This window comes from Procambarus clarkii, chromosome 9 (assembly GCF_040958095.1).
Source record: "Procambarus clarkii isolate CNS0578487 chromosome 9, FALCON_Pclarkii_2.0, whole genome shotgun sequence".
In the NCBI taxonomy this organism is placed as follows: domain Eukaryota; kingdom Metazoa; phylum Arthropoda; class Malacostraca; order Decapoda; family Cambaridae; genus Procambarus; species Procambarus clarkii.
The window spans coordinates 10,361,375-10,381,413 of NC_091158.1; the positions used below are offsets into that span (position 1 = coordinate 10,361,375).

Consider the following 20,039-nt stretch of genomic DNA (forward strand, 5'->3'; position numbering starts at 1 on the left):
AGATCAACATCAGAGGCCAGCATTCCTGCACCAGAGATCAACATCAGAGGCCAGCATTCCTGCACCAGAGATCAACATCAGAGGCCAGCATTCCTGCACCAAAGATCAACATCAGAGGCCAGCATTCCTGCACCAGAGATCAACATCAGAGGCCAGCATTCCTGCACCAAAGATCAACATCAGAGGCCAGCATTCCTGCACCAGAGATCAACATCAGAGGCCAGCATTCCTGCACCAAAGATCAACATCAGAGGCCAGCATTCCTGCACCAAAGATCAACATCAGAGGCCAGCATCCCTGCGCCAGAGATCAACATCAGAGGCCAGCATCCCTGCACCAGAGATCAACATCAGAGGCCAGCATCCCTGCACCAGAGATCAACATCAGAGGCCAGCATCCCAGCACCAGAGATACACCAGAGATCAACATCAGAGGCCAGCATTCCTGCACCAGAGATCAACATCAGAGGCCAGCATCCCTACACCAGAGATCAACATCAGAGGCCAGCATCCCAGCACCAGAGATCAACATCAGAGGCCAGCATCCCTACACCAGAGATCAACATCAGAGGCCAGCATTCCTGCACCGGATCCCGTTGCACGAGTACATCTCTGGCGAGCCATCTTCACAGAGATCTGGAGAATTCATCTTCCACCTGGGAACAATAACTCATTCTCTGCCGCTCTCGCAGGATAACGGATGCTTGTGTATATGCTATACAGAAAATGAATGAGCTCCTGGGACACATATAAGTCACATCCTTATCATTACGGGGCGAGGCTGGCACAACGTAACTCACATCGGGGAAGTATCTTTGCGCCTCCCTTCATCTCTGGGGAAAATGTTTGGGGGTTTGAGTGCCTGGTAATGACTCTTAAGAGTTCACCCAGTTCATAATATTTTGGTTTGGTATTTTATAATGTATAATATATGTATATTGAGAGCAGGTTGTGTCTCAAGTCGGGCTGCCATTTGAGAGAGAGACCTGGAGGAGGAGGAGGAGGAGGAGGAGGAGGAAGGGGGGGGGGGGAAGAAGCGGAGGCATGGCTTCTATCAAGGCGCGAGAGGAGGCGTTATCAAATATTAAAGCAGCAGAGTGCGTCGTGCGCCTGGTGAGTGTCGCCCCCCTGACACTGCCAGGGAGAGTGTCGCCCCCCTGACACTGCCAGGGTGAGTGTCGCCCCCCTGACACTGCCAGGGAGAGTGTCGCCCCCCTGACACTGCCAGGGTGAGTGTCGCCCCCCCTGACACTGCCAGGGTGAGTGTCGCCCCCCTGACACTGCCAGGGTGAGTGTCGCTCCCCTGACACTGCCAGGGTGAGTGTCGCCCCCCTGACACTGCCAGGGAGAGTGTCGCCCCCTGACACTGCCAGGGTGAGTGTCGCCCCCCTGACACTGCCAGGGAGAGTGTCGCCCCCCTGACACTGCCAGGGTGAGTGTCGCCCCCCTGACACTGCCAGGGAGAGTGTCGCCCCCCTGACACTGCCAGGGTGAGTGTCGCCCCCCTGACACTGCCAGGGAGAGTGTCGCCCCCCTGACACTGCCAGGGTGAGTGTCGCCCCCCCTGACACTGCCAGGGTGAGTGTCGCCCCCCTGACACTGCCAGGGTGAGTGTCGCTCCCCTGACACTGCCAGGGTGAGTGTCCCCCCCTGACACTGCCAGGGTGAGTGTCGCCCCCCTGACACTGCCAGGGTGAGTGTCGCCCCCCTGACACTGCCAGGGTGAGTGTCGCCCCCCCCCTGACACTGCCAGGGTGAGTGTCGCCCCCCCCCTGACACTGCCAGGGTGAGTGTCGCCCCCCTGACACTGCCAGGGAGAGTGTCGCCCCCCCTGACACTGCCAGGGTGAGTGTCGCCTCCCCCCTGACACTGCCAGGGTGAGTGTCGCCCCCCCTGACACTGCCAGGGTGAGTGTCGCCCCCCCCCCTGACACTGCCAGGGTGAGTGTCGCCTCCCCCCTGACACTGCCAGGGTGAGTGTCGCCCCCCCCCACTGCCAGGGTGAGTGTCGCCCCCCCTGACACTGCCAGGGTGAGTGTCGCCCCCCTGACACTGCCAGGGTGAGTGTCGCCCCCCCTGACACTGCCAGGGTGAGTGTCGCCCCCCCTGACACTGCCAGGGTGGGTGTCGCCCCCCCTGACACTGCCAGGGTGAGTGTCGCCCCCCCTGACACTGCCAGGGTGAGTGTCGCCCCCCTGACACTGCCAGGGTGAGTGTCGCCCCCCCCCACTGCCAGGGTGAGTGTCGCCCCCCCTGACACTGCCAGGGTGAGTGTCGCCCCCCCTGACACTGCCAGGGTGAGTGTCGCCCCCCTGACACTGCCAGGGTGAGTGTCGCCCCCCCTGACACTGCCAGGGTGAGTGTCGCCCCCTCTGACACTGCCAGGGTGAGTGTCGCCCCCCCTGACACTGCCAGGGTGAGTGTCGCCCCCCTGACACTGCCAGGGTGAGTGTCGCCCCCCCCTGACACTGCCAGGGTGAGTGTCGCCCCCCCGACACTGCCAGGGAGAGTGTCCCCCCCCCTGACACTGCCAGGGTGAGTGTCGCCCCCCCTGACACTGCCAGGGTGAGTGTCGCCCCCCCTGACACTGCCAGGGTGAGTGTCGCCCCCCCTGACACTGCCAGGGTGAGTGTCGCCCCCCTGACACTGCCAGGGTGAGTGTCGCCCCCCCTGACACTGCCAGGGTGAGTGTCGTCCCCCTGACACTGCCAGGGAGAGTGTCCCCCCCCTGACACTGCCAGGGTGAGTGTCGCCCCCCCCCTGACACTGCCAGGGTGAGTGTCCCCCCCCCTGACACTGCCAGGGTGAGTGTCCCCCCCTGACACTGCCAGGGTGAGTGTCGCCCCCCCCCTGACACTGCCAGGGTGAGTGTCGCCCCCCTGACACTGCCAGGGTGAGTGTCGCCCCCCTGACACTGCCAGGGGTGAGTGTCGCCCCCCTGACACTGCCAGGGAGAGTGTCCCCCCCCTGACACTGCCAGGGTGAGTGTCCCCCCTGACACTGCCAGGGAGAGTCCCCCCCCCCTGACACTGCCAGGGAGAGTTCCCCCCCCCCCTGACACTGCCAGGGTGAGTGTCGCCCCCCTGACACTGCCAGGGTGAGTGTCGCCCCCCTGACACTGCCAGGGAGAGTGTCCCCCGCCCTGACAATGCCAGGGAGAGTTCCCCCCCCCTGACACTGCCAGGGAGAGTGTCGCCCCCCTGACACTGCCAGGGAGAGTGTCGCCCCCCCTGACACTGCCAGGGAGAGTGTCGCCCCCCTGACACTGCCAGGGAGAGTGTCGCCCCCCCTGACACTGCCAGGGAGAGTGTCGCCCCCCTGACACTGCCAGGGAGAGTGTCGCCCCCCCTGACACTGCCAGGGTGAGTGTCGCCCCCCTGACACTGCCAGGGTGAGTGTCGCCCCCCCTGACACTGCCAGGGAGAGTGTCCCCCCCTGACACTGCCAGGGAGAGTGTCCCCCCCCTGACACTGCCAGGGAAAGTGCCGCCCCTGACACTGGCAGATAAAGAAGAAGGAAGTGAGAGTGAATGAAGGGATTGAAGGCGCGAGTATTTACCAGTGAGTGCACAACGCTCCCGAGGGAGTCCACAGACCCGCTTCGATGGAGAACCGGAAATTGACGGATAGCAATTGAGGAAAGAACTGGAGGGACGTTCAAGCAATTGGATTTTTGTTTAACTCACCTTCTCTGTGTCCTAACTCACTCTTCCTCATCTTGTCTGCCTGTTAACTCACTCTTCCTCATCTTGTCTGCCTGTTAACTCACTCTTCCTCATCTTGTTTGCCTGTTAACTCACTCTTCCTCATCTTGTTTGCCTGTTAACTCACTCTTACTCATCTTGTCTGCCTGTTAACTCACTCTTCCTCATCTTGTCTGCCTGTTAACTCACTCTTCCTCATCTTGTCTGCCTGTTAACTCACTCTTACTCATCTTGTCTGCCTGTTAACTCACTCTTCCTCATCTTGTCTGCCTGTTAACTCACTCTTACTCATCTTGTCTGCCTGTTAACTCACTCTTACTCATCTTGTCTGCCTGTTAACTCACTCTTACTCATCTTGTCTGCCTGTTAACTCACTCTTCCTCATCTTGTCTGCCTGTTAACTCACTCTTCCTCATCTTGTCTGCCTGTTAACTCACTCTTACTCATCTTGTCTGCCTGTTAACTCACTCTTCCTCATCTTGTCTGCCTGTTAACTCACTCTTACTCATCTTGTCTGCCTGTTAACTCACTCTTACTCATCTTGTCTGCCTGTTAACTCACTCTTACTCATCTGTCCTGCCTCCTGCCCGTCTCATCTCATTCACCTCTGCCTGGTTCACGTGAGTGTTGAGTCATCGTCCCTGTTCCCCTTCTCGAGTTGATGATTTTTATTGTCTCGTATGTGGTGGGTGGGGTGGGGGGGGGGTGTTGCTTCACATGTGGGGTGTTGTGGTGCTGGTGTGGGGGGGGGGTTGCTTCACATGTGGGGTGTTGTGATGCTGGTGTGGGGGGGGGGGGGTGTTGCTTCACATGTGGGGTGTTGTGGTGCTGGTGGGGGGGGGGGGGGTTGCTTCACATGTGGGGTGTTGTGATGCTGGTGTGGGGGGGGGGTGTTGCTTCACATGTGGGGTGTTGTGGTGCTGGTGTGTGTGGGGGGGGGTGTTGCTTCACATGTGGGGTGTTGTGATGCTGGTGTGGGGGGGGGTGTTGCTTCACATGTGGGGTGTTGTGATGCTGGTGTGGGGGGGGGGGTGTTGCTTCACATTTGGGGTGTTGTGATGCTGGTGTGGGGGGGGGGTGTTGCTTCACATGTGGGGTGTTGTGATGCTGGTGTGTGTGTGGGGAGGGGGGTGTTGCTTCACATGTGGGGTGTTGTGATGCTGGTGTGGGGAGGGGGGTGTTGCTTCACATGTGGGGTGTTGTGATGCTGGTGTGGGGGGGGGGGGTGTTGCTTCACATGTGGGGTGTTGTGATGCTGGTGTGTGTGGGGGGGGTGTTGCTTCACATGTGGGGTGTTGTGATGCTGGTGTGGGGGGGGGTGTTGCTTCACATGTGGGGTGTTGCTTCACATGTGGGGTGTTGTGGTGCTGGTGTGTGTGGGGGGGGGTGTTGCTTCACATGTGGGGTGTTGTGGTGCTGGTGTGTGTGGGGGGGGGTGTTGCTTCACATGTGGGGTGTTTTGGTGCTGGTGTGGAGTGAACAGTCACTCCCTGGCAGCTGCTGACCCAGCCACCAGAACAGTCACTCCCTGACAGCTGCTGACCCAGTCACCAGAACAGTCACTCCCTGACAGCTGCTGACTCAGCCACCAGAACAGTCACTCCCTGACAGCTGCTGACTCAGCCACCAGAACAGTCACTCCCTGACAGCTGCTGACTCAGCCACCAGAACAGTCACTCCCTGACAGCTGCTGACCCAGCCACCAGAACAGTCACTCCCTGGCAGCTGCAGACCCAGTCACCAGAACAGTCACTCCCTGGCAGCTGCAGACCCAGCCACCAGAACAGTCACTCCCTGACAGCTGCTGACCCAGCCACCAGAACAGTCACTCACTGACAGCTGCTGACCCAGCCACCAGAACAGTCACTCCCTGGCAGCTGCTGACCCAGCCACCAGAACAGTCACTCCCTGGCAGCTGCTGACCCAGCCACCAGAACAGTCACTCACTGACAGCTGCTGACCCAGCCACCAGAACAGTCACTCCCTGGCAGCTGCAGACCCAGTCACCAGAACAGTCACTCACTGGCAGCTGCTGACCCAGCCACCAGAACAGTCACTCACTGACAGCTGCAGACCCAGCCACCAGAACAGTCACTCCCTGGCAGCTGCTGACCCAGCCACCAGAACAGTCACTCCCTGGCAGCTGCAGACCCAGTCACCAGAACAGTCACTCACTGGCAGCTGCTGACCCAGCCACCAGAACAGTCACTCCCTGACAGCTGCTGACCCAGCCACCAGAACAGTCACTCCCTGACAGCTGCTGACCCAGCCACCAGAACAGTCACTCCCTGACAGCTGCTGACCCAGCCACCAGAACAGTCACTCCCTGACAGCTGCTGACCCAGCCAAGCGGAGACGTCGACGAGGACCTTCCGCTCCGGTTCATTGTGCGTGTCGGCTCAACATTCCGGGAGTCGGCACCTTCAACAAATTACTTTATGGTGTGGAAAGGATCCGACAGGAGGCTCTTGTGAACCTTTCCAGCGGTGAAGGCCGTCCAGCAGCGATTGTTGCCAATATCTAGTTCTTGAAAGCACTTGGACGATTTCCAATTAGTAAAACGTCTCCTTCGATTTCCAGTCTGCAAACAAACATTTTTATTCATTTATTTGTGTATCAAGACTTGGACGTGTTCAGTTGGCAGGTTGACACTTGTGTTAACATTGACTTGAACACTTAGCAAAGCTCCAAGTTGTATAATCATCTGTAAAGACGTAATTTACAAAATAAATTGCGCAAGTTCTAATTAATGGAAGGATTTGGACACATTCCAGCTTAACAAGGGACTTACGCACGTTCCTGTCTGTAGCATTACAGGGGTACCACCTAGTTCGTAAGACGCGGAATTGTTTAATGACGCAAAATACTTCTTTTTGCGTCATTAAACAATACTTTCCAGATAACAGAACGTCTTTGACGCGTTCCAGTACAATTAGCGTTGTAACGTCTCTGATCACAGACATTCTTAGACACGCTGCACATTACTGAAAAATAGGAACATTCCAGTTTACAGAAGCATACGAACACATTGCAATTAATAGACCATTCAAAGTTAAAAAAAGATAATTAAGGCACACCATTTTAAAAATAATACTGGAATGTGCCATTTAAATCAATAAATTATTTATTATATTTATAAATTTTATTTATTTATTATAAATAATATAATCAATAAATTATTATTTAAATAATAATTTTAGAATAATAAGGAAATTTTCCTTATTATTCCTCCTCATAGCCCAGTCGATAGAGCTTCGGCCTCACACGCGAGGGGTCGACGGTTCGAGTCTCCTAGTACCCCAAGTGAATGGAACAGTCCACCCATGCCACCCAGCTCATAACTGTGCGCCTGACAACTGGGTGGACAGCGCTTCGGATTAAATTCCGGGTGAAGGCGGAGACACATGGGCAAAATGTTTCTTTCACCCTGATGCCCCTGTTACCTAGCAATAAATAGGTACCTGGGAGTTAGACAGCTGCTACGGGCTGCTTCCTTGGGGGTGTGTAACAAAAAGGAGACCTGGTCAAGGACCGGGCCGCGGGGACGCTAAACTCCGAAATCATCTCAAGATAACTCCCCCCCCCCCCCCTACAATACCTGTATATAAAGACATATTTTACCTTAAAGCCCTCAAGTGTAACGCTGGTGTTTATGGAGGTGTCTGGAAGCGTCACTAATGGCCGTCTTGCACCGGTGGTCGCTATAGCGAGACATGGAGTATAGGGGCGTTGACTGCCGGCCTCCGGTTCAATAAACACGGGCTCACCATAGCCCGTGCTACTTGGAACTGCTGTTCCAGGTAGCGAATCTTTAACAACAACAACAACAACAGGTTCCATAAAATGCTCGTTCGAGGTTTCAGTGATTCCGGTGGCGGTCAGTTCCATGCTCGTGGTGAGGCTTTCTGGGTAGGCTTTTTGGGTAGGCTTTTTGGGTAGGCTTTTTTGGTAGGCTTTTTTGGTAGGCTTTTTGGGTAGGCTTTTTTTCTTTGGTAAGCTTGTTTGTTCTTTTTTTGTAAATCATGGTTGATGGGGTGTTTGTTTTGGTTTAGAGTGGAGGTGTTGGTGTTTGTGGGCGGGTTGTGTTGCTGCTGCTGTTGTTGTGTTGTATAGTGGCGGGAGTAGGCGTGTGTGTGTGTGTGTTATATATGGGAGCTTGTCACTACTGATAATGTGGTGTTATCTTACTTGGTCACGCTTGCACCCTCGTGTATGCGTGTATGTTCACACACGCACGTATGCACGTATGCGCACACATGCACACATTGACTAAAGCGCCAAAGCTCAACCCCCGCAAGCACAACTAGGTGAGTATACACGCACGTATGCACGGACGCGCGTGCGCGCGCGCGCACACACACACACACACACACACACACACACACACACACACACACACACACACACACACACACACACACACACACACACACACACACACGCTACAACTACTCCATATCTCTCAACTACCCTTCCCATGAATTAATGTACGAATATTCAACTAGCTACCCACACCATTAAGTTAAGAGCAAAAATGTCTGATTTACCAATGCAGATGGAGTCACTAACAAAGCAAAAGATACAAAAAATAGTAAAAGAAACCTGATGTGTCTTCAGCTGTGGAAATAAACATCACTGAGATGATCTCAAATGCAATATTTCCAAGAGGCTTCCATATAATAACGAAAGAAAGGAAATAAAATCAGTTAGAATCTGCGACTCTTTACGAAGAGGACTTGATTATTTATGAATTTGACAAATATAATAGAAATTGACACTACATCACTGAAGCTCTAACAACAGATACTGTTGTTAGAGCTTCTTTCCAATCACAATGGAAAGAAGATTGTGGCTGTGATAACTTACAACAACAACACCCCCCCCCTCAGCAAACTACAGAAGACCCAGACAGCAATAGGAAAACACAAAGTATTTAAAGATGCACAACAGTGAAGAGCAACAACAGTACACAGAACAAGAGCAAAGTAAATCGTCATGTGGGTACCAGCTATAACCATGAGATCAGAGATCAGGGGGCCAGATTCACGAAACAGTTACGCAAGCACTTACGAACCTGAACATCTTTTCTCAATCTTTGGCGGCTTTGTTTTTAATTTATTAAACATTTAATGAGCTCCAAAGCACCAGGAGGCTGTTTATAACAATACAAACAGTTTATTGGGAAGTTTTCAAGCGTGTAAACTATTTAATAAATGTAACCAAAGCCGTTAAAGTTTGAGGAAAGATGTTCACGTTCGTAAGTACTTGCGTAACTGCTTTATGAATTCGGGTCCAGTACCAGAGTGTAGTCACCCAGTACTACTGGGTGTATGAATGTACTAAAGTCACCCAGTACTACTGGGTGAGTAGTCAAACCCAGTTCCCAGAGAGTAATCTCACTAACGTGATGAATCAGTGAGAAAATCCGTAGGAGCTGTGATAAGGATTCGAACGTATGTGGTGAGTGTTCCCAGGCACCCACACCCCCACCCCACCGACAACTAAGCCACGACACAGTCAAAAGGATTGCAACCTGTGGTTCTACTGAACCCACGAGGGTTCCTGAGGCTTCCACTGAAACTGAACTAGTATTTTACACAATCCCCCCCCCATGCACTCTGGCTCTGTCGTCCAGGAATGTTCTACCTCTCATGCTCATCATGATTACTCAGAGAGTAATCACACTAACGTGATTTCTCACTTATTTGTGAGTAATTATTTAAAAGTGGTTTTAGACTTGTATATTATTTACACATTTAAAAGTGTGGTTTCAAAATCACATTTTTGACCATGTCGCGGCCTGGTTGTCTGGTGGGGGGGGGGGGTGTGCCTGGGAACACCCACCGCATGGGTTCGAATCCTCTTCATGGCTCCTACGGATTTTATCATGAAATTAGTATTATCTGTGCCACGAGGACACAGACATGACCCTGGGGCTGTGTCACGAGGACACAGACATGTGACAGTGACAGACTGGGTGAGGGACAGTCATGAACGTCACTGCTCATGACATCGTAATTAAACTGGGCGGGCGACGGGCCTGGTATCGACCTCATTACTACCAACAGGTAATTTCCAACAACCTCGTTATTCCGAAGGGGTTCGTTAACCGTAATGGCTGGTTGGTCGTAAACAGCACGCGTAATCAAGGGTTAAGGGAGACGGGGCTGCATCCTGGGGTTTGGTTGTGAGGGACTCCTCATGGCTGTGGTGTTGGGTGGGTGGCAACCCAAGTGTCTCTCACCGCCGGAAGGAGAGATAAGGTGTGCTGCCTCTCCCCTCCCCCCCTTCTCACTTTATCGCCCTTCAACTGATACCACTTTTCATGGGCGTCTCAGAGTGGCCACTTCCTCAATCCTCTGTATCTCGTCATATCGAACTACGAGAGATAAGGCGTTAAAATTCCTGAACAACTGTGATATACGTAAACCATACCCCCCCCCCTTTCCCTGCCTCTCCGCACCCCCTCCCTCCTTATACCTCCCCCAGCACACCCCTCCCCAGCTCACCCCTCCCCAGCTCACCCCTCCCCAGTACCCCCGTTAACAATGACTGGTATATGATACTTTCCTAGATAGTTGCTGTACCAGTAGCACACAGGCGTAGTGCCGGCTGTCATCCACATGCAGGTACGGTACTCTCCTCGCGGTACTCTCATTGTACACATGGTAGTACTGGGACGGGGGGGTGCGGGGGGTGGCAAGCTAAGTTCAGACATGGGGATAACGAGTGTGTTGTTAGTAAATAAACTCATCTTTTCGAGTAGATAGACCTTTCAAAACCCGGGGATCAGGCGGGAATTTTTGCTTAAATACCATGGATATATACGACCACAATCGACTTGAGAATGGTCCAGGACGGACCGAAACGTCGTCGTCCCTTCAATTTCTAGTGTGTGGTCTGGTCAATATACGACCACATTTACACCATCAAATATCCTTGGTGGTGTAAAGGTTGGGAAGCAGTGGACTAGTGTGTGGCTTTCAGAGTCAGGCAGTGTGTAGAGTCGCCCACCTGGTCGCCACACTGCAACCTGTCCTCAGGCTAGGCTTGTCCACACGCCGGCCCAACCTAAGACACATTCGCCAGGTTTAACATACTACGTATTCAAAGTTTGTATTGTCTGAAATTTAAGTAAATATTATTAGAGACTAGAATGAGTTGAATAGATAGTCCTAACTTAGATTAGGTTAGGTGGATAGATTTGTTGGTCATTGTTGGTATTTGAAGTACATGGGTTAACAGCCCGTCCTCACGCTAGGCTGGTTAAAGCAGCGGCCGTCCTCCCCAGACGCATTCATCAATTTTAACATACTGTGTATTAAAAAATGGTTTGTTCTCATATATAAATTAATATTATATGCATAAAAAGTCTATATATAGTTAGACGTAGGTTAGGTGTTTAGGGTCTGTTGGCGATTATTTGTTTTTGTAGTACCTGGGTGAAGCATGAACCATCTGAGCATGAACCAGCGTTGTGGTTCGAACAAAATTCGTCAGTGAAGCACCTGTTCCGGAAGCGTTCGAACGAAATCAGTTGTGAGTCGTGTGTAAACTGTTTTTCATTCATAAACAGGAGGTTTGGCGGCTGGATTAACGAGCTTGGATCTTTGTATCTGAAGATGGCCTATATTTAGAGAGGTGTGATTCGAACAGAGGACGTGAACGAAGCACTTTTCAAGGAAAGTACTTCCTTGTATTTTACCCCATCATGACGGAATGACTTCCGTCATTCAGCCCGTTCTCATAAACAAAGACCCAAAAGTGATTCCATGCGCCGGCCAAACCCCCAGTTTATGAATGAAAAACGGTTTACACACGACTCACAGCTGATGTCGTCCGAACACTTCCACTACAAGTGCTTCGCTGACGACTTTTGTTCGAACCACAACGCTGTAAATGCTTCACCCACATACTACAAATACACATAATCGCCAACAGACCCTAAACACCTAACCTAACCAGTGCCTAAATATGTACAATATGCTAATATATAATAATATTAATTTATATTTGAAAAAAGTTTTGTTTTAAATGAACAGCATGTTAAAATTGATGAATGCGTCATTGGGGTAGACCGCTGGATGGAATGGACTTGATCTAAGGACAGGTTGCATCATCAGTTGAATCATGAGTCGTGTGTAAGGCGTTTTTCATTCATAAACACAGGGTTTAGTGGCTCGATTAACGAAAAATTTGCCTTTGTTGATGAGGACGGGTTGCTGCTCTGACACTAATCTTTCTAGTGTCTCTGTGGTTCATTTGGATATTTAGTTTTCGCGTCTGTCGCCTTCATCGTGTTCCACCCATACTAAATAGTCTGTCCTGTCAATTCAACTGAGAATCTTTTATGTGGCGGTCACACCTCCTCTGTTTCTTCTCTTTCGGTGAAGTGAAGTTTAACACCTTTAGTCTTTCTTGTAACTTAATCCTCTCATCTCTGGGCCTAGTCTGGTGGCAGTCTTTTGAACTTCCACGAGCATTATTTTGTATTTAACGAGATCAGGACTCCATGCTGTTGTCGCATATTCCAGAATGGGTCTGACATACGTGGTTTGCCAACAAAACACCATCCGAAAGGTCAAATACTTTTGGAATTGAACAAAAAAAAATGCCTTGAGGCACATATGAACAGTAAAAAGTCAGCATCATCTGCAATGTTGGGTGTCAATAACTGTCTTCAGAAATCCAAATATGTGGTAACTGACAACGCTGTTCACCACATACATTAGACCAATACTTTAACTTGCAGCGACAGCATTGAGCCCACAACCCATCAAATATATAACGAAGCTAACTTAAGTCTAGAGGTGTGCAGGAGGCGTCTCCCTCACCTGGGAGACATGCACAGACTGAAGGATGTGAAGCTAACATGTAGAGACTATATGTTACACATAAGTCCCGGGGGCAGTAGACCCAACTGGTTCAGTGTCAGAGTAGTCAAGTGGAACCCACTAGGGAGTGAGAAGCTTATCGGCAGACTCTATCCACGAATTTTTGTTGGGGTATATATAACTGAAGCCCAGTCAGTTGGCGTCAGTTGAAGCCTGAGGTTGAAACCTCAGTCTTGATTGAAGGTTGAGAAGTGGGTCCCGAGAGCTGAAGTTCATGCACTAAAATGACAAATACGTGAGTAACTGGCACAGATGCGCTTGCGCACCTCCACCCACATATGTTATTCTAAGCGGGTGATGGCGGGTGATTATTCGTGACTCAGCCTCTAGACCTCTCGTCTCTCCCTAGTTGAGGGGGTCCTTACCTATCAGTAACTGCGAGGGGAGTGAGGTCTAGCTCTCCATCCCCCGCACACCACCCTTCCTGTACCCATTGTCTTACAGTTGAATTATTCTGACGCCCTTATTCTTTATTGAATCTGGTCTTAAAAGTGTAGATGGAGGTGGCTTCCACAACTTCTTTCGCTACATTCCACTTACTGACCGCCCGTACAGGATACACGTATTTACTTTCATTCCTACGACTCATTTGTGTTCTCAGCTACCACTCGTGTCGTATTGTGCTTTCTCTCAGTTTAAGGAGGCTAGGCTTGTCTACCTTATCTATTCCACTCCGTATCTTGTAGGGAGAGACAGACAGACAGAAACAAAAAAAGTGATTTTATTATTATTATTATTATTTATTATTTTTCTACCACAGACGTGGCCACACATTTACAATGTTAACCAGCATGTATACATTTTCTTTGTCCTCCATGGACAGGGTGAGAGATCTGTTAGACATATACTTCAATGATTTATTGAACAATCAACCACAGATGGTGATTGTAGTGCTCTTAAAATGCTAATCTAACCTACAAACATAAATACACAGATTTTATACACAGTGAAAGAGTATCTGGCTGGTGTTCAGCGAGGAGCCAGGCAGGCAGGCAGGCAGGGGGAGCCGGGTGGCGCGTGAAGCCAGGCAGGCAGGGGAGCCGGGTGGCGCGTGACAGGGTCCCCTCCCCCTAACACCCCGTCAAAACGCCCTACACAATCCTGGCCTCGTGACCCCACCTCCCCACCACCCAGCGTGAGCAGCCAGCCTCCTGTCGCATGGGAAATACCTCCCTTACGCTGCCGGACTTGCCAACCTCAATACATTTCCTCCTCCCACTCACCCGCTCCACACACAGCCCTCTACTGCGTCTCCCACACAACCCTCTATAACTCGTGCTTTACCCCACCATCAATAGCCACGAAATAAGAGAGGAAATTGTGTGAAATGAGATGGCGAAGTGGTCTTTTATGTGTACCAAGAGCGGGGAATTGTGCGCCGCCCTCCCTAGACGACGCCTGGCTGAAGTTATATAGTCATAAGGCCACACTGTTACACCCCCTCCATTCACCTGTGTACATGCAAATGGTTTTTTCCTCAATTAAATACTTATATTTTTTGCAAGAAATAGTGTAAAATATAAAACAATGTGGGGAGACTGGGGCGGCTATTGTGAGAGCAGTGGCCTCACGTGCAGACTGGAGGGTTTTCATTTTTAATTTTGCCCCGAGAGGCGAGTTTATTGGGCAGCGCCACTCATCCTGTGAGTGGACATACCGCCATAGCAGCATTTACAATACGCCCCAATAGGAAGAAAACCCGCTGGGTTGTTCATCCTGTCTTGTTCATCCTGTGTTGACACAGCTGGGACTTGCTTCACTGTCTCAAGTGAACAGCTCCTCAAACAAAAAGATTAACCTTTGTCAACCTTTAAAATCTTACGTTATCTTGTGGGTGCTAAATGGGGGAATCTCTTAAGAACAGTATCTATATTTGACAAATAGTATTTTCTTCAAACTCAAACAATGTGGGGTTTATTATTCTACACGTATTTCTAATGACTCTTAGCTGTTCATATTTTCTCAGGTAGTGGTCAAGGCGGTGTCCGTCACTTTCACTACAGATTCTGCAACTCCGCTGCTCAACTGTTGTTTCTATTCTGAATCTCATGGATATTTGAATCCAAGACGGATTCTCGCTATTACTGATTCTCTCCCGCGTCCTCCTCCTCTTCGTCCATAATGATTGGGATTGCCAGCTGCAACCATGTTGTACCATCGTACAGATTCACTGGTTTGTGCTTCTATCCTCCTTTCCTCAGTTACCTTGTCACGGTGATGTTGCCTGACAATACCTCTAATTTGTAGAAGAGTCTTGGGTATGAGGTATTCAATATGGTCTCCTTCAGCGCCTTCAGCAGCCAGCACATCTGCTCGTTCATTCCCACACATTCCAACATGGGAAGGGATCCACAGAAACTTGATGACTCTTCCCGGCTGGGTAAGTACTCTCACAGCTCTCTTAATTTCAGCGACTATTGCAAGATTTTCTGCCCGATTTTTACAAAGACTGAAGTGCTGCTTTCGGCAGATGGCTGACTAACTTGCCTCTACAACTGTTCTTTAGTGTGATTTCTGTATGAGACTGAGAGAGCATTGGGGGGGGGGAGGGGGGACACCTATACCACACCAGTGTGTGTGCGCGCGCGTGTGCGTGTGAAACCCTGATTTGGTGTTGGCTGGAGGACTCACGAACTTCGGAAACATATGGGCAGAGTTTCTTTCACCCTGATGCCCCTGTTACCTAGCAGTAAATAGATACTTAGGAGTTAGACAGCTGTTACGGGCTGCGTCCTCTGTAGGTGTACTTACCTAGTTGTGCTTGCGGGGGTTGAGCTCTGGCTCTTTGGTCCCGCCTCTCATCTGTCAATCAACTGGTGTACAGGTTCCTGAGACAGTTCCTGAGTGTGTGGACAAGAAAAATTAGTAGTTCGTAACAATTGATTGACAGTTGAGAGGCGGGGCGAAAGAGCAGAGTTCAACCCCCGCGAGCACAACTAGGTGAACACACACACACACACACACACACACACACACACACACACACACACACACACACACACACACACACACACACACACACACACACAGCACCACCACATTCATTTGTGATTTGACATTACCATGTTCTAGTACCTGACAGTCTCCTTGTTTGACAGTCACTTGAATCACTTCAGTCAGTCCCAGCTGCGTCTGGTACATCTGACAGGATGAACAACCCACCTATGTTTGGGTACAAGTTATAGGATGAACAACCCAGCGGGGAAATTTCCCTCCCATTGGGCGGTGTTGTATGGGCTGCTGTGAAGAGTGAGTCGATAGCCAGTCTGCACAAGCGTCTCCCTAACTCTCCTCTCACTTCCAACTACCCGGGGTCAGTTGAGTGGCCTACGATAGGTTAGGTGGGTTGGTTAGGTTCGCACGTTTGTGGGTATTGCAAAACAGTTGCAATTTTTACGGAATGGTAAATTGAGACGAGTATTACGAAGGGGAGCCTTCATAACACCAGACACAACACCAGACACAACACCAGACACAACACCAGACACCAGACACAACACCAGACACCAGACACCAGACTCAACACCAGACACCAGACACAACACCAGACACAACACCAGACACAACACCAGACACAACACCAGACACCAGGCACAACACCAGACACCAGGCACAACACCAGACACCAGACACAACACCAGACACAACACCAGACACCAGGCACAACACCAGACACAACACCAGACACCAGACACAACACCAGACACAACACCAGACACAACACCAGACACAACACCAGACACAACACCAGACACCAGGCACAACACCAGACACCAGACACCAGACACAACACCAGACACCAGACACCAGACACAACACCAGACACAACACCAGACACAACACCAGACACCAGACACAACACCAGACACAACACCAGACACCAGACACCAGACACAACACCAGACACAACACCAGACACAACACCAGACACCAGACACAACACCAGATACAACACCAGACACCAGACACAACACCAGACACAACACCAGACACCAGACACCAGACACAACACCAGACACAACACCAGACACCAGACACAACACCAGACACAACACCAGACACAACACCAGACACCAGACACAACACCAGACACCAGACACAACACCAGACACCAGACACAACACCAGACACAACACCAGACACAACACCAGACACAACACCAGACACAACACCAGACACAACACCAGACACAACACCAGACACCAGACACAACACCAGACACAACACCAGACACCAGACACAACACCAGACACAACACCAGACACAACACCAGACACCAGACACAACACCAGACACAACACCAGACACAACACCAGACACAACACCAGACACCAGACACAACACCAGACACAACACCAGACACCAGACACCAGACACAACACCAGACACAACACCAGACACCAGACACAACACCAGACACCAGACACAACACCAGACACAACACCAGACACAACACCAGACACAACACCAGACACAACACCAGACACCAGACACAACACCAGACACAACACCAGACACAACACCAGACACCAGACAAGGGCTGGCTACCTTAAAGCTTATGAACGGAGCGCGGGGCACGCCGGCCTCCACACTCTCCCGCCACCCTTGAAAACTCTTCCCTTTTTCCACCCGACAAGGGACTCGGAGGGACCCGGAGGGACCCGGAGGGACCCGGAGGAACCCGGAGGGACCTGGAGGGACCCGGAGGGACCCGGAGGGACCTGGAGGGACCCGGAGGGACCTGGAGGGACCCGGAGGGACCTGGATGGACTCGGAGGGACCCGGAGGGACTCGGAGGGACCCGGAGGGACCCGGTGTCTTGCCTCGACACAACTCCATTGGAGCTTCTCCAATGGTTTTGGCGCCTGTGGGTCTATGGTAGTGTGGAGAGGAGGTGGGAGGGGGAATGTGCTGGAACGGGACAATGAGGTTTCAGCTTCGCCAGCATATCCGCTTTTCTATGTCAGACGGCCATTGACGACCCCATGCAGCTGTTGTGTTGTGAGGTGTTCATTGGCTTACCTCTCCCGCTCCTGGCTTTACTCACACTCACTCTCTCTCTCTCTCACACACACACACACACACACACACACACACACACACACACACACACACACACACACACACACACACACACACACACACACACACACACACACAGCCTACCACTCAACTACCACACAACTGAGCCTACCACTCTCCATAGTGTATAACAAATCACTGGCAACAGGGGAACTGCCAGATATTTGGAAAGCAGCTAACGTAGTCCCGATATACAAGAAAGGGGATAGACAGGAGGCACTGAACTACAGGCCAGTGTCCCTAACCTGCATACCATGCAAGCTGATGGAGAAGATTGTGTGAAAAAAACTAGTGGAGCATCTGGAGCGAAGGAACTTTGTAACACAGCATCAACATGGGTTCAGGGATGGCAGGTCCTGCCTCACAGGGTTACTTGAATTCTACGACCAGGCAACAAAAATAAGGCAAGAAAGAGAAGGGTGGGCAGACTGCATATTTTTGGATTGTCAGAAAGCCTTTGATACAGTGCCACACAAGAGGCTAGTGCGAAAGTTGGAGATGCAGGCTGGAGTGAGAGGGAAGGTACTCCGGTGGATAGAGGAGTACCTAAGCAACAGGAGACAACGAGTCTGTGTGAGGGGTGAGGTCTCAGATTGGCGAGACGTCACAAGTGGAGTCCCGCAGGGGTCAGTCCTTGGACCTATACTGTTTCTGGTATATGTAAATGATCTCCCAGAGGGTATAGATTCGTTCCTCTCAATGTTTGCCGACGATGCAAAAATTATGAGGAGGATTGAAACAGAGGATGATAGTAGGAGGCTACAAGATGACCTGGATAGACTGAGTGAATGGTCCAACAAATGGCTGTTGAAGTTCAACCCGAGTAAATGCAAAGTAATGAAACTAGGCAGTGGAAACAGGAGGCCAGGCACAGGATACAGAATAGGAGATGAAGTACTTAATGAAACAGACAGAGAGAAAGATCTAGGAGTTGATATCACACCAAACCTGTCTCCTGAAGCCCACATAAAGAGAATAACGTCCTGCGGCATATGCGAGGCTGGCTAACATCAGAACGGCGTTCAGGAACCTGTGTAAGGAATCATTCAGAATCTTGTACACCACATATGTAAGACCAATCCTGGAGTATGCGGCCCCAGCATGGAGCCCGTACCTTGTCAAGCACAAGACGAAGCTGGAAAAAGTCCAAAGGTATGCTACTAGACTAGTCCCAGAACTAAGAGGCATGAGTTATGAGGAAAGGCTGCGGGAAATGCACCTTACGACACTGGAAGACAGAAGAGTAAGGGGGGACATGATCACAACCTACAAAATCCTCAGGGGAATCGACCGGGTAAACAAGGATGAACTATTCAACACTGGTGGGACGCGAACAAGGGGACACAGGTGGAAGCTGAGTACCCAAATGAGCCACAGAGACGTTAGAAAGAACTTTTTCAGTGTCAGAGTAGTTAGTAAATGGAATGCATTAGGAAGTGATGTGGTGGAGGCTGACTCCATACACAGTTTCAAATGTAGATATGATAGAGCCCAATAGGCTCAGGAATCTGTACACCAGTTGATTGACGGTTGAGAGGCGGGACCAAAGAGCCAGAGCTCAACCCCCGCAAGCACAATTAGGTGAGTACAATTAGGTGAGTACACACACACACACACACTCTAGGGGGGCCTCGTAGCCTGGTGGATAGCGCGCAGGACTCGTAATTCTGTGGCGCGGGTTCGATTCCCGCACGAGGCAGAAACAAATGGGCAAAGTTTCTTTCACCCTAAGTGCCCCTGTTACCTAGCAGTAAACAGGTACCTGGGAGTTAGTCAGCTGTCACGGGCTGCTTCCTGGGGTGTGTGTGTGTGGTGTGGGAAAAAAAAAGTAGTTAGTAAACAGTTGATTGACAGTTGAGAGGCGGGCCGAAAGAGCAAAGCTCAACCCCCGCAAAAACACAACTAGTAAACACAACTAGTAAACACACACACACACACACACACACACACACACACACTGACAAATGGAATGCATTAGGGGGTGATGTGGTGGAGGCTGACTCCATACACAGTTTCAAGTGTAGATATGACAGAGCCCGATAGGCTCAGGAATCTGTACACCAGTTGATTGACGGTTGAGAGGCGGGACCAAAGAGCCAGAGCTCAACCCCCGCAAACACAACTAGGTGAGTACAACTAGGTGAGTACACTCACTCTCTCTCTCTCTCTCTCTCTCTCTCTCTCTCTCTCTCTCTCTCTCTCTCTCTCTCTCTCTCTCTCTCTCTCTCTCTCTCTCTCTCTCTCTCTCTCAGCTGCCTTCCCCTTAAGGCGCAGCTGCCTTCCCCTTATGGTGCAGCTGCCTTCCCCTTATGGTGCAGCTGCCTTCCCCTTATGGTGCAGCTGCCTTCCCCTTATGGTGCAG

The 20,039-nt window shown here is 50.9% G+C and overlaps 1 protein-coding gene across 3 annotated transcripts in view; it reads left to right on the top strand.

Annotated features, from left to right (window-relative positions):
- Window positions 1-20,039, top strand: part of cib (thymosin beta cib) — a 299,505-nt gene that overhangs the window by 203,997 nt on the left and 75,469 nt on the right. The window contains exon 1 of one of the 3 annotated variants that reach the window (XM_069321117.1): window positions 10,230-10,330. The exons of 1 other annotated variant lie outside the window; for it this stretch is intronic. The gene's annotated coding sequence lies outside the window, so the exon portion shown is untranslated. Of the gene's footprint in view, window positions 1-10,229; window positions 10,331-12,806; window positions 12,831-20,039 lie in introns of those variants that run through there. One more of the 3 variants, XM_069321121.1, reaches the window with a different exon arrangement.